Raw genomic sequence first — 11,209 nt, 5'->3', positions numbered from 1 at the left:
TGGAAAACAGAAGTAAATAATTCCACTTTTGAACATATTTTTTGTCTATAGGTAAAGAGGAAATTAAATCATATATATGGCAGCATATATGAATGAAGGTGTCTCAAGTGTACCTAAAAATGGAAATATTTACTCTAAGTGGAAACTGTGTTTGATAATTTTGATAATTTTGAATAATTCCCCTCAGAAAAATCTGTTAAACAAATTCTATAAGACAAAAATATCCTTCAGAGCACTATCCAAAATAGCCAAGATAATTCATCAGTGGATGAGTAGATAAAGAAAATGTGGTATATGTACAAAATGGAATATTTTTTAGTCATATTTATTCAGCCATTTCATTTAAAATAATAAAACCCTGTCACTTGCAGTAAAATGGATGTTACTAGGGGACATTATATTAAGTGAAGTAAACTAGGCACTGAAGGACAGACTATGTGTTCTCCATCATAGGCTAGGAGGAGGGTGGGGAGAAGGTGGGAAGAAGATTGGATATCTGATAGCTCCATAGGAAAAGTAAGTTTAGTGTTCTACAGCATAGTGGGATGACTGTGCTTCATAAGACCCTATTACATATTTTACGAAGAACTAGCAGACAGGATCTTGAAGGCTCCTAACATAAACAAAATCGATAAGAAGATGGCGAAACTAATTACTCCAATTTGGTCATTACACATTGTATATGTATAATGAAACATCACACTGTACCATATAAATATGTACAATTATGCATTTAGTAAAGTGTTTTAATTATCTTAAAAGTTTTGTACAAATGGCCTTTTGTTATTTTAATTTACACAACAACTCTTCAGTACAGTTAGTGAAATTAGAGGAAAATAAAAATATACCACCATATGTTTACAGCTTTTAAAATTGCTGCTAATTACATAGTACTACTAATTTCTATTTATGCCGGTATAATTCATGCTTTCTCGATAAACGAATTTACTTTTACAAGCAAGCAAACTTTTGGGAAGAGTTAAGTAGACTCTTCATGGTACAGTCTTGGGATAAACACCAATGGCTTAGTGTTCTTGGTGCCAATCTACCTATTTATAGTAATCACAGTGTGGCATGTGGAATGAGAAAATAATTCAGATTTTTGTGAAGTGTCTTGTAAATTATTTTTTTTACAAAAGTTTACATTGAGACATGATTTATGTATCACCTAGTTCATCGGCTGAAACTGTACACTCCAATAGCTTTTAGCGCGATTTGAGTTGTTCCACCATCATGACAGTGTACTTTAGAATGTTATAATCACACAAAAACTTCATTACCATCAGTAGTCACTCTCCATACCCTTCAGTGTCCTCACTCAGCCACCCCACATTCACTTATTCAATTTTTTCTCTATACAAATTAAAATTATTTATATGAGGGCAAATAAAACAGGAAATTAAACAACTAGACCATGGGCATTCAATAACCTGACCATAAAAGTTTCAAGAATATTCAAGCACAGTGGTGTAGGTCTATAATCCCAGCAGCTGGGGAGGCTGAGGCAGGAGGACCACAGGCTGAAAGCCAGACTCAGAAATTTAGCAAGGCCCTAAGCAACTTAATGAGACTGTGTCTCTTAAAAAAAAATTAAAAAGGGTGTGAAATGTTACTCAGTGGTTTAAAAAAATTGTATTGAACAAATTATACTGAATACCAACTGCCAAAATTCAAAATTTTCTCTAATGCTTCTTGCCAATATAGGGGAGAAAATGTTTCTTATCAGTCACTGGGTTTATGATTAAGGCATCTATGACAGAAGACAGCATAAAAAAACAAGCATAAAAATGTGTTTAATACAAGTTTCTCATGATAGGTGAGCCTTCAGAAATGTAGACTCAAAGAAATGGATACCTGTGTATTTCTATGCTCAGATTAGATAAAAAGGAGGCAGTCACAAAGAAATATTATTGAGCAAAGGAGTTATGAGCTAATGTTAATAAACTGGTAATGGTAATAAATTTACTAAATAAATTTAGTAAGAAAGCTGAGGCTGTTTTCTATGTTCCTGTGCCACATTCTTTCCAGGTGTAGGGCACACAAGGGTCTTATGACTTAATTTTATTGCTGTCTAGGTGTGCTGTGTTCAATATCTCTGTTCAGCAAAGAACTAAAGAACAGGACACAGAAATTTCCAGAAGGAAGTAGTTTTATTGCAAAAGCAAGAGAGAAGGGACCCCAGAGCTGGGAATCTGGTGCAGGAGTTTTGGCCTGTTCTTTTTATGGTCTTTGGAATTTCCTCTGTTCCTATCTCCTCCTCTGTCCATACTCTCCTCATTATTATTGATAGGTGCCCCCTCTGTCCACATGCCTGTTTTAGTGTTTTCATTGGATCACCACTTAGGAGCATGAGTATGGAAGTGTCTGTCTTATTGGGTCTCTGGCTTGTGTCCACAAGCACTTTCGTGAAGCATGAAGTTGACCTCATCAGAAGACCCTCTTTTGTTCTGGCCCTGTTCTTGACCTCCTCCCTGGCCATCTTGCTCTGGCTGCCTAAGCCCTTTTATTTCTCCCTCACTTCTCCTAAAGGTCAGAGAATTCTTTCATGGTGGGTTTCATGGGAGAAGGACAGAAGGAGGAAGTCAGAGATCTTCTTGCTATTTTTTTCAAAGACCAAGCTGCCATATTTTGAGGTAGAATGTCCTGAACCTCATCATCCATATGATACAATACATTTTTAGATATGTTAGTTCAGAAAGATATCAGACTTTCTTTCACATCAAATTTAAGCTACTCAGTTGTTATAAATACCCATTCTGTTTCTCTCATCCTCCATAATGGACTTTGTGGTGTAGGTAACAATATGATGCTTCTGTTAGCTTAATGAGACATTAATTTAATTCAGGATTTTTATAACCTGGTTTACAGAGAGCAAAAAAAAATATTATGTTTTATTATTTTCTTTTCACTTAACAAAATTACTTTTTCTTCATATCATGTTAATTACAAATTTGTTGCTGCCCTTAAGACATCCCTTTATGTCTAACACATAGTTGCCTTACATTTTTCTTGATTTTTTTTTTAAAACAAAGGATATTTGTAGAACTTCAATAGAATATTGGTTTCAGCTTCCTTCGGAGCAATGAGTCTAGGATATTTGGGGCATTAAGCATACAATCTAATTTCATATGGCTAATTTCTTCTTCTGATTAGTATTTAAAGAATCATCCCCTCATTTTTATATGGTTTCAGAAAATGTGAATGGATAAGAATGCTGGTTGTTGAAACTTTTTGTATTCCAGGCAAATTCATGAGTATTTTCCTTGAAAATTTGTGCACAAAAAATTTTACTTTCAACATTTTAATCTATGACTCTGTATTATAGTCATTTTTTACTTAAATTATTCTTTCAATTCAGTTTTTACTGATAATGGTATACACACTGAGAGTCTGTAGTTTTTATGTTTTATATTTTTCTGTTGCCATTCACTGATTACTAATTTATTCCTAATTCCCCTATATATATTACAATTTCTCATTGGCAGTCAAGAAACAATGGAGGATGCATTGAAATTAGACTTATTTGAGTTGGACATCCATGCTTGAAAAAATTCTAAAAAAAAGTCTTTAAAATTAATAAAAGATCAACATGGAAAGGTAGTGTGCCTGGCACTTGGTCCCAAGGTGAAGGGTACCAGGTGAGATCAAACCTGAAAAGTAAACAGGGAGGAATTTCTGGATTTTATAATTAGGTTAAGGGCTAGTGGACAGTACAGAACATTAATAACAGGAACTGAGAGAGGTTTTGTCTTCTCTGAATGCAGCAAGGGTTGTCCTGCCTGTCCCCTTGTCATCATATCAGAGCATTTGCCCAACTAGGAACAATTCTCTATTCACTGATAAAAGGGGTTTACGCTCACAGTTGGAGGTATGACTTCTCTTGATATTGCTGCCAACTTCCTGGCACTCTCCCAGAGGTACTGAATTAGCATTCAGGACCTGCAAACAGCCTGATTTCCCCAAGGTCTTTGAACATAAGGAGTTGGCCCTACTAGGCTGAAAGCCATATGGTATAAATTGCTACTATTCTAAACATATCCACGTGACTGATTTACTGTGTTGACCAGATGCTCACCTTGAACTATGTATGTTCACATAAAAATTAAAGCAAAAACGTTAAGAAGCATAGTTTTAAATTATGATTAACTTTATCCCATCAAGACGTCAACGAGAAATGATCAACTAGCTTCCAACTGTCCATTGACAGTATTGTAATTCACATCTTGGAGAAAAGTGTTGAACTTATCAAAACTATTGTACATATATAGACATGTAGATTGTTGAAAAGGGAGTACAAAAGTGCATTGAAATACCACAGGAACAGGAAAAGTGGACACAGTACATCTTGAAATTTTAACTCACATACTTAAAAAAATACTTGAATTTAGTACAAATTTTGCCCCCATATACATCCTAGACCTTGGCGATGTTTAGAAAGAAAATAAAGCCCAAGACTATCAATTATTGGATAAACTCTGTAAATGAATGCAGAAAATGTAGACTCAGGAGAAGTACAGGAGGAGAGGAAGAGGAAACAAATATAGGGAAGAAATGAAATTAGGATAACTGTAAAAAACAGATTCTGAGAGGATTCCAAATTAGCATGTATAAAAACTTTCTGTTCCTCCACTGAAGTTTGGGGAACACAACAGCATCTCCCATTGATTTTCCTTCAGCCGTTTAGCCCCATGCCTTCCTGAAATGGTGTACCACTTCTTTTCTGAGAAAGAGTTTCAGACTGATTCCAAGCTCAGTTGTTCAATTAGAACCCCCCCAACATTTCTTAATGTCTATTTTAGTTAATTGGTAGCAATGCAAATTCTTGCCAAACAAGGAATCTGAATTTTTCAAGATTGAATTTTATTTTATCTCCAGCTAGAGGTAGCGAGCCAATCTTCTGGGAGACACAAATTAGGAAGACAGCCAACGTTCATTCACTTTAATGTAAACCTTTCTATATAATGAATCATTTGTCATAATTCTAGGAATTGGTTAAGTTGTAGCATTATAAATATATATTGTATTTTCAGAATAAAATATTAAGCTATATCATTAAAATCAAAATGATGTTTAAGGGAAAACTGTAACTATCCTCTTTAGTACATTAACATGTGATTTATTAGATAATATTTTATACATATATCATGTAAGAGAAAAATCTTAATATACTAGTTTTCTCTGGCTCATACACAACACAGTTTTGAGAAATAAAATATAGAAATATTCAGCAAAAATTTACTCCAAGTTAGATTTAAATTAAATAAATATGTTTTTATTTATGACCTATTGCCTATAATGTATTTAGCTGATAGCAGCTTTGATTTTGATCTGAGGTTAAGGTTCATGTATTTGTGTCTGACGATGTGATTTACTAATGATTTAAGTTTTTTTTTTTAATTTACATAAGTAAAACATTTAAATGCCTAAATTATTTTTAAAATTCAGGAAACATGAAAATATTACTTATATATAACTTATCCAAACTCCGATTTCTTTCATTGAGAAAAGAACCCTAGATGATATTAAAATTAAGTAATGTATGTAAGAGCAATTGATATATTGGAGCTACATAACTTGTACTGATATCAATCTATACCTACATACATTGCCTTATTCTATGTACTCATAGCCTCTAGACTTGTTATATTTTTGGTCTTTTGCTCCCTTTTCTTTGGTCTCACACATTTATATTGGATGAAGATGATCTGGTAGTCAGCTTTCCTTTACTGTGAGAAAATACCTGATAAAATCAATTTAAGGAGGAAAGGTTTATTTGATTTCATAGGTTTCAGTCCATGGTCAGCTGGCTCCATTGATATGGGTCTGAAGTAAGGAAGACCATGGTAGCAGGAGGGTATGGAAGAGCAAAGCTGCTCACCTCATGGTGGCTAGAAGTTGAAAAAGAAGGCAAAAGGTTGGGTACAAAATATGGTCCTCAGGGGAATATTCCCCAAGGACCCATGTGCTTCAGCTAGGTCTAGCTGCCATCTCCCAATAATCCAGTCAGGTATAAATGTATCCAAATGTTAACCAGTGATGAGGTTGGATTCTTATGATCCATTATCTCTAAAATCCCCAGCTGAACATTGGTACATTGGGGACTAAGCCTTCAACACAAAAGCTTCTGGGGGACATTCCAGATCTAAACTGAAATAGATGAGAATAGCAATGTTTGTCCTTAACTGTTTCATGGTAATTTTATAATTTATATTTTATGTGTTGGCCAAATTTATACTGACTAAATATAAAAATATACATTATTGGGAAGTTTTAGCTTTAAAGTTTGGAAAAACTTGTGCATTTATATTAAACATAATAAAAAATATGCATATGTTCACATCATTTACTTTAAAAATATCTAACAAAATGTAGAGTTTTCAATAGCATTATACACTTTGAAAGTTACAAATAAAAAGATAAACATTCAAAAATAAGTTTTAACTTATGTCTTAGAAGTAACTACAATTCCTTAGTAATAAAGAACTTTACAAATTATAGTATATGCATAACTACACTTTGTACAGTTGTAGCACTCAACAAATTATATTAAAGACTAAATTAAATAAGGCATCAGACCAAGAAAGAAAATTTCTTATGTTCTGGTGTGGGAAGAAAGACATTTTTAGTATAAAATTTACTGTGCGATACAAAATGGCCAGATGGTGAACACAATCCATTTGTTGAAAGGCTTCTAGTTCTTTCTGCACTTTGGAAGAAAACCAGGTGACAAGTTAGGTGACAAATTTTCAACATTATACTCTGAGAAAATTCAAAGAAAAAAGGTTGTGTATTTTTTTTTTTTTAATGGCATTCGTCTGTTTGGGACAGACTGTGTTTTTTAGATGAACCACTTTATCCTGCAGTAAGAAATTCTGGAGACGTGTCATATCAGAGCTCAATTAAACTTGATATTTAAAGTCTTTGTACTAAAATACTGAAGCAATTCATGAACAATACAAGGATTAGATTCGGTGTAAAAATTATATCAGTATATATTTCACTATATTGTTGCTTACCTAGGATACTAATTCACAAGAAAAAATGAGACAATTTTCAACATCAGACATTAGTTTGAAACCTGTCTGCTTTTTTGGTAAAGATACTTTACGTAGAGAACCTGGAAAAGAGTTATGGATATAGAGTGAAGTGACTTAAAGGTGAAAACTGTTCCCTGAATATAAATAAAATATTTATTCATATAGATATTATCTTAATTTTCCAGAAAAATGATAAACCAGGATATGTAAACTCTTCATGCTGTGGGCCATATTATACAAAGTAAATAATTAAAATAAAATGCAAAGATTTTGGTTGGGGCTAATCTGTACCCACATATCTCAATTTTACCTGAACACCATAGATTCTCAAATATGTGCCACAAAGCTGTGTGTGTGTGTGTGTGTGTGTGTGTGTGTGTGTGTGTGTGTGTGTAACATATTCTCTCACTTTTCTTGTTTCTAAAAGTAACTTGCCAAAAAAGGAGGTAATGAAGGTGGAACTTGTTCAAAGGGAGTCCCCAAATAATGGATTAAATTAGGTATAGAAGGAGGATTATAAATCTCTTTGGTATTAAATACCATTTAAAATGCCATCAGTTATATGAAGTTTCAGAACAAAAGAAAACAGCCTGTGTTTTGCATAGCAACTGCTGGCCAGTAAACATCAACAGTAGCTATTATTACATTAGTAATATTAACTAAGAGGAATCTGTTTAACCATGTGTTTGAAAAACATAGTAGAGATTGACAACCAAATTTATCCAAACTGTTTGTAGAATTCCTGATTTGTTTTACTCTTCCTAGCAATAAATCAAATTAGAGCCTTGAAATTTTTGGAAAAAAAAATGATGGTTTACCTTGAATATTCATTATATTGAATATTCTTTATGCTCCAAACAAGTTATTTACAAAGAGGTTATGTTCCTTATGGACTCCTTTATTCTGTAATGTTAATTGTACTTGGTCCTATAGCAAAAGTATATTCCAGAGCTCATGGCTTCTTTCAATTACAAGGTTTGAAATGTACCTTTTTTATAAAGCTTTATTAAGTAATGCTTTGAGATTTATTTTGGCATTCCAGTTTTATTATATGTGGAATTATACTGAAAGAATATCCTTTAAAATGCACACAATAGTTCATTATTTAAACACTAACAGTGTTTTAGGACTTTTCAGCTTTGGTAACTTCAAAATTTTCAATGTCAGAAAATACAATGTTGGAGTTGAATCCTAAACTGTTTTCCTTATTTTTAAAACAAATTTACTTAGTATCAAATATCTGAGGACAGACAGTAATTTTGCTTCTGGAGATACAACAGTGAACAATAGACAGAATTCCATGTCCTCTTACAAACTGTCTTTTAGTGGGTAATATAAACAGCAAAGAAACAACAACAAACAGAAAACCACATAGAAATCCTATAGTGGTAAGTGCTAAGGAGAAAAAGGAATATGGAGGTTAGAAAGATAGATTGCAAATTTACCTAGTGTGGTTATAATAGGCCTCACTAAGTCATTGCCATTTCAGTTAAAAGTCCAAGAAATAAGAGAGCACAATACAACACAGCTTCATGGTTAAGAGCAGGGCTTTGCAGGCAGAGGTGACATATAGGTGACAATGACTCATATGTGACTGGACAATAATTGATGGAGGGACAGTGAGAGCAGGAGGTAGAGAGAGAGTGGAGTCAAATTGCAGTTTTTTGCAAGTCTTGGTAATATCAGAAGCTTTTACTTTAAACAAGATGTAAAGTCACTGGAGATTTTTTCTTTTATAATTAAGACATACATCATAATCTCGTTGCCATCTTGAGGAACCCCTCCAGCTGGTATGGAGACTAGGCTGTAAGAAGCCAGGATTTGTTCTCAGGAAATGCAAAGTCATCTTATATACCTGACCCCCTGGGGTCTACTCTAATTTATGAACCTTATTAACTAACTTTTCATTTTCTTCTGCATTGTCAAGTAGTTTCTTTCTAATCAGTAATTTTCTTCATACACAAGCCTATCACAATTATTCTTACCTAAAAACATCTTCCTGAATCATACAATCCTCTTAATACACTATCTCATTTTGCTGATCCCCAGGTCAAGACTTTATGGAGTAGTAGTCTGTACCCATTATTCTCAAATCCTTTCTTCCAGGACTTTGAAGATTTCACCCCAACATGTTTTCCTTTGCTATGTCACAAATCCATAATTGTCAAGGACAGTACTGACTTGCATATCCCTTTTTATACCAATTGAGATAGTTATTTCTCCCTAAACATTTGCTTCATTGGGATCTGGGGCACTCTACTATACATCCTGCTCACCTCATTAGCTACCACTTCATAATTTTATTTTCTGATCCCCAACTTCTTTAAATTGTAGCCCAATAAGGCTAAATTATGGAATTTTTTTCCTTTTATCCAAAACTCAGTTTTATTCCTCTAGATGGTCTTTTGCTTAAGCTCCTTTGTTTATGTTGTACAGTCCAATTTTAGCTTTTTGTCTTCACCCTTCATTTTTCTGATGGATTCCAGAATTATATATTCAACTGCCCAGTCGATATTTGAAGTCTAATATGTAACTCAACATTATTACTTTAAAAATTGACTGTGTAGTCTTTCCCTTAGATATAGTTCTCCCACAATTTGTCCAATATTAGAAGATGATGATTCTATTTCTTCAATTCTTAAAACCAAAACCCACAAGTCATCTTTAACTGTTCTTTTTCCTTTGTACCAAACTCAATCCATTGGAAAATCATGTAGGTCTACTTTTAAATTAAATATGACATCAAGGTATTTTATACTTACACTTCAGTGATCCAAGTCAGTATTCTTACTAAATGGAAGATTATCTTAGTCTCCTATCATATGAGTCTTTCAATCAAGAGTACATGAAGTTAGATAGCAGGCTTATTGATAGTTTTTTTTTTTTCCTACAATGGCAATTATATAACTTGGTGATTCTTATATAATTAACTTATAATTTATGTCACCTCTTTAAAAGTACTTAAACTATGTCCTTTATGATCATTAAAAGCATACTAGACTATGTTCTAAATTCTTAATAATTTCTTCCTATGGATTTTCAATTGTCAATTGAGAGCTTTTATTCAAAAGCAAAGAACAAATTTAGAAGTATTAGCTATAAGGAAGTCTAGGGTGAATTTAAAGGAAGGCTATTGTTTTGTTTGGATTTCAGATTCAGAGTCCTAATGTTACCAAAGTTAATAGTCTCTGCATAAAGGAAACTTGGTTAGTATGTCATTAGCCATTAAGTTTTTATATTCTGTCTAATTAAATGTCGTATTCCCTGGGTCAAAGGTGCATTTTATGGTTCATAATTTCTACATTGCTGTAATTTTTAATTTGGTCATAATGTTTGGCTAGTTTTCATAGTGGCATTTTTAGGACCTGTAGTTTACTTCAGCTGATAATCATTCAGAGGCAGTATTTGTTGATTCAGTTAAATATCAGTTGGTTCTTATAATTTTCGATAAATTGTAAATTGCTTTATCATGAAATTTTCCTTACATTCTTATATTCATTCTTATATTTGAAAATGTTCTTTAAATTCTCATAAATGCATTTTAAATTGGACCCCCCATTTTCAAAAATAAACGTAAGAAATCAAATTGATTTGAGCTTTTGTTCCTTTGGCATTCTATTAGTTTCTGATACAGTAATTTCTCCGATAGAAAACAATATCAATTGTGGTATTTTTTTATATTATGAACCAGTTAGATTATCTGGCTTCATGCTATATAATTGACCTTTTTAATTTCTATTTCTTACAAGATTATTTACTATGTGACATTCATACATATTCATATTTAAGGTATTTATTATTCTGTCAAGACATTCTTTAAAATACAAGTTCTTTGATTTATATTAGCATTGTGAATAGTTTGCTCATTTTAATAGAATATTTTGACATCACAGATAAATTTAAGAATAATATTGCCACCTAAATTCACCTAGAGAGTTGAAAGACATTGATGGTTACACCAGTAATGATTTACAAAATGAGAAAACAAAATTCTCTAAAAGATAGAAAAGCATATATTTCTGGATTATTATACTTTCATTATTAATTAAAATCTTAAATTAAAAACAAATGTTGGTTTGTGAGTTCTTTGGGTCAATTGATAGCTCTTTCTTTCTGGAATTTAGTCTACCCATATCCATTTTCTTCCTTATGTCTCCATGAAAACTATTTTT

The sequence above is a fragment of the Callospermophilus lateralis genome, unplaced genomic scaffold (genome assembly GCF_048772815.1).
Source record: "Callospermophilus lateralis isolate mCalLat2 unplaced genomic scaffold, mCalLat2.hap1 Scaffold_83, whole genome shotgun sequence".
NCBI classification, from domain to species: Eukaryota; Metazoa; Chordata; class Mammalia; order Rodentia; family Sciuridae; genus Callospermophilus; species Callospermophilus lateralis.
The sequence above is the reverse complement of the archived record's forward strand: the minus strand, read 5'-3'. Positions refer to the sequence as shown.